This window comes from Bombina bombina, chromosome 7, assembly GCF_027579735.1.
Source record: "Bombina bombina isolate aBomBom1 chromosome 7, aBomBom1.pri, whole genome shotgun sequence".
NCBI lineage: Eukaryota > Metazoa > Chordata > Amphibia > Anura > Bombinatoridae > Bombina > Bombina bombina.
This window is the reverse complement of record NC_069505.1, coordinates 633,751,696-633,756,369: the sequence shown is the minus strand read 5'-3', so window position 1 is coordinate 633,756,369 and position 4,674 is coordinate 633,751,696.

Sequence of the window (4,674 nt, the reverse complement as noted above, 5' to 3'; positions counted from 1 at the left end):
AGAGGACAGTGACAGAGAGAAGGAGGAGAGGGGACAGTAACAGAGAGAAGGAGGAGAGGGGACAGTGACAGAGAGAAGGAGGAGAGGGGACAGTAAAAGAGAGAAGGAGGGATGGGACAGTGACAGAGAGAAGGAGGAGTGGGGACAAGGACAGAGAGAAGGAGGAGAGGGGACAGTGACAGAGAGGAGGAGAGGGGACAGTGACAGAGAGGAGGAGGAGAGGGGACAGTAACAGAGAGAAGGAGGGGACAGTGACAGAGAGAAGGAGGAGAGGGGACAGTGACAGAGAGAAGGAGGAGAGGGGACAGTGACAGAGAGGAGGAGAGGGGACAGTGACAGAGAGAAGGAGGAGAGGGGACAGTAACAGAGAGAAGGAGGAGAGGGGACAGTGACAAAGAGGAGGAGGAGAGGGGACAGTAACAGAGAGAAGGAGGGGAGGGGACAGTGACAGAGAGAAGGAGGAGAGGGGACAGTGACAGAGAGAAGGAGGAGAGGGGACAGTGACAGAGAGAAGGAGGAGAGGGGACAGTGACAGAGAGAAGGAAGAGAGGGGACAATGACAGAGAGAAGGAGGAGAGGGGACAGTGACAGAGAGAAGGAGGAAAGGGGACAGTGACAGAGAGAAGGAAGAGAGGGGACAATGACAGAGAGAAGGAGGAGAGGGGACAGTGACAGAGAGAAGGAGGAGAAAGGACAGTGACAGAGAGAAGGAGGAGAGGGAACAGTGACAAAGAGAAGGAGGGGAGGGAACAGTGACAGAGAGAAGGAGGATAGGGGACCATGACAGAGAGAAGGAGGAGAGGGGACAGTGACAGAGAGAAGGAGAGGGGACAGTGACAGAGAGAAGGAGGAGAGGGGACAGTGACAGAGAGAAGGAGGAGAGGGGACAGTGACAGAAGGAAGGAGGAGAGAGGACAGTGACAGAGAGAAGGAGGAGAGATGACAGTGACAGAGAGAAGGAGGAGAGGGGACAGTGACAGAGAGAAGGAGGAGAGGGGACAGTGACAGAGAGAAGGAGAGGGGACAGTGACAGAGAGAAGGAGGAGAGAGGACAGTGACAGAGAGAAGGAGGAGAGGGTACAGTAACAAAGAGAAGGAGGGGAGGGGACAGTGACAGAGAGAAGGAGGAGAGGGGACATTGACAGAGAGAAGGAGGAGAGGGGACAGTGACAGAGAGAAGGAGTAGAGAGGACAGTGACAGAGAGAAGGAGGAGAGGGGACAGTAACAGAGAGAAGGAGGAGAGGGGACAGTGACAGAGAGAAGGAGGAGAGGGGACAGTGACAGAGAGAAGGATGAGAGGGGACAGTGACAGAGAGAAGGAGGAGAAGTGACAGTGACAGAGAGGAGGGGACAGTGACAGAGAGAAGGAGGAGAGGGGACAGTGACAGAGAAGGGGAGAGGTGACAGTGACAGAGAGAAGGGGAGAAGGGACAGTGACAGAGAGAAGGAGGAGAGGGGACAGTGACAGAGAGAAGGAGGAGAGGGGACAGTGACAGAGAGAATGGGAGAGGTGACAGTGACAGAGAGGAGGGGACAGTGACAGAGAAGGGGAGAGGTGACAGTGACAGAGAGAAGTGGAGAAGGGACAGTGACAGAGAGAAGGAGGAGAGGGGACAGTGACAGAGAGAAGGAGTAGAGAGGACAGTGACAGAGAGAAGGAGGAGAGGGGACAGTAACAGAGAGAAGGAGGAGAGGGGACAGTGACAGAGAGAAGGAGGAGAGGGGACAGTGACAGAGAGAAGGATGAGAGGGGACAGTGACAGAGAGAAGGAGGAGAAGTGACAGTGACAGAGAGGAGGGGACAGTGACAGAGAGAAGGAGGAGAGGGGACAGTGACAGAGAAGGGGAGAAGGGACAGTGACAGAGAGAAGGAGGAGAGGGGACAGTGACAGAGAGAAGGAGGAGAGGGGACAGTGACAGAGAGAATGGGAGAGGTGACAGTGACAGGGAGGAGGGGACAGTGACAGAGAAGGGGAGAGGTGACAGTGACAGAGTGAAGTGGAGAAGGGACAGTGACAGAGAGAAGGAGTAGGGAAGGCAGTGTCAGAGAAGAGAAAGTAAGAAGAATCAGAGGAGAGGGGGCAGTGACAGTAAGAGAGGGGGAAATCATGGACAGTGATAGAGAGGAGAAAGACAAGGGGACAGTGACAGAAAGGTGGAGAAGGACAGTATAAGGACAAGAAGATGGAGTCAGTGATAGAGAGGAGAAAGAAAGGGGACAGTGACAGTGACAGAAGAGGTTGCAGATTCTCAGAATATTTTCTTGGTGACCTTGAGGTTAGAGGGAGGTGTGTGACAAGGGATATAGCCACATAAACAGGATACAGGAGGGGCCAAAGTCACAGGTCACCCGGACATCCTTTGTAGCAGGCTGATGAAGGTGACAATTGTCTGAGTGATAGTTTAACCATTCAATAACCATCATAAATGAAATCTGGAAGATCACAGAAACTCTAAGAATCTCCCAGGTCCCTGTGATCATATTATTGTGTCACCATGTGGGGGGAGGGACAGACTCTCAGGTCCATGTGTTCATATCATTGTGTCACCCTGTGGGGGGAGGGACAAACTCCCAGGTCCATATGTTCATATCATTGTGTCGCCCTGTGGGGGGAGGGAGAAACTCTCAGGCCCCTGTGTTCATATCATTGTGTCGCCCTGTGGGGGGAGGGAGAAACTCTCAGGCCCCTGTGTTCATATCATTGTGTCACCCTGTGGGGGGAGGGACAAACTCTCAGGTCCATGTGTTCATATCATTGTGTCACCCTGTGGGGGGAGGGACAAACTCCCAGGTCCATATGTTCATATCATTGTGTCGCCCTGTGGGGGGAGGGAGAAACTCTCAGGCCCCTGTGTTCATATCATTGTGTCGCCCTGTGGGGGGAGGGAGAAACTCTCAGGCCCCTGTGTTCATATCATTGTGTCACCCTGTGGTGGGAGGGACAAACTCCCAGGTCCATATGTTCATATCATTGTGTCACCCTGTGGGGGGAGGGAGAAACTCTCAGGTCCCTGTGTTCATATAATTGTGTCGCCCTGTGGTGGGAGGGACAAACTCCCAGGTCCATGTGTTCATATTATTGTGTCACCCTGTGGGGGGAGGGGCAAACTCCCAGGTCCATATGTTCATATCATTGTGTCGCCCTGTGGGGGGAGGGAGAAACTCTCAGGTCCCTGTGTTCATATCATTGTGTCACCCTGTGGTGGGAGGGACAAACTCCCAGGTCCATATGTTCATATCATTGTGTCACCCTGTGGGGGGAGGGAGAAACTCTCAGGTCCCTGTGTTCATATAATTGTGTCACCCTGTGGTGGGAGGGACAAACTCTCAGGTCCATATGTTCATATCATTGTGTCACCCTGTGGGGGGAGGGAGAAACTCTCAGGCCCCTGTGTTCATATCATTGTGTCACCCTGTGGGGGGAGGGAGAAACTCTCAGGTCCCTGTGTTCATATCATTGTGTCACCCTGTGGGGGGAGGGAGAAACTCTCAGGTCCCTGTGTTCATATCATTGTGTCACCCTGTGGGGGGAGGGAGAAACTCTCAGGTCCCTGTGTTCATATCATTGTGTCACCCTGTAGGGGGAGGGAGAAACTCTCAGGTCCATATGTTCATATCATTGTGTCACCCTGTGGGGGGAGGGAGAAACTCTCAGGTCCCTGTGTTCATATCATTGTGTCACCCTGTGGGGGGAGGGACAGACTCTCAGGTCCATATGTTCATATCATTGTGTCACCCTGTGGGGGGAGGGAGAAACTCTCAGGTCCCTGTGTTCATATCATTGTGTCACCCTGTGGGGGGAGGGAGAAACTCTCAGGTCCCTGTGTTCATATCATTGTGTCGCCCTGTGGTGGGAGGGACAAACTCTCAGGTCCCTGTGTTCATATCATTGTGTCACCCTGTGGGGGGAGGGAGAAACTCTCAGGTCCCTGTGTTCATATCATTGTGTCGCCCTGTGGAGGGAGGGACAAACTCTCAGGTCCCTGTGTTCATATCATTGTGTCACCCTGTGGGGGGAGGGACAAACTCTCAGGTCCCTGTGTTCATATCATTGTGTCACCCTGTGGAGGGAGGGACAAACTCTCAGGTCCCTGTGTTCATATCATTGTGTCACCCTGTGGTGGGAGGGACAGACTCTCAGGTCCCTGTGTTCATATCATTGTGTCACCCTGTGGGGGGAGGGACAGACTCTCAGGTCCATATGTTCATATCATTGTGTCACCCTGTGGGGGGAGGGAGAAACTCTCAGGCCCCTGTGTTCATATCCTTGTGTCACCCTGTGGGGGAGGGACAAACTCTCAGGTCCATATGTTCATATCATTGTGTCACCCTGTGGGGGGAGGGAGAAACTCTCAGGTCCCTGTGTTCATATCATTGTGTCACCCTGTGGGGGGAGGGAGAAACTCTCAGGTCCCTGTGTTCATATCATTGTGTCACCCTGTGGGGGGAGGGAGAAACTCTCAGGTCCCTGTGTTCATATCATTGTGTCGCCCTGTGGTGGGAGGGACAAACTCTCAGGTCCCTCTGTTCATATCATTGTGTCACCCTGTGGGGGGAGGGAGAAACTCTCAGGCCCCTGTGTTCATATCATTGTGTCACCCTGTGGGGGGAGGGACAAACTCTCAGGCCCCTGTGTTCATATCATTGTGTCTCCCTGTGGGGGGAGGGAGAA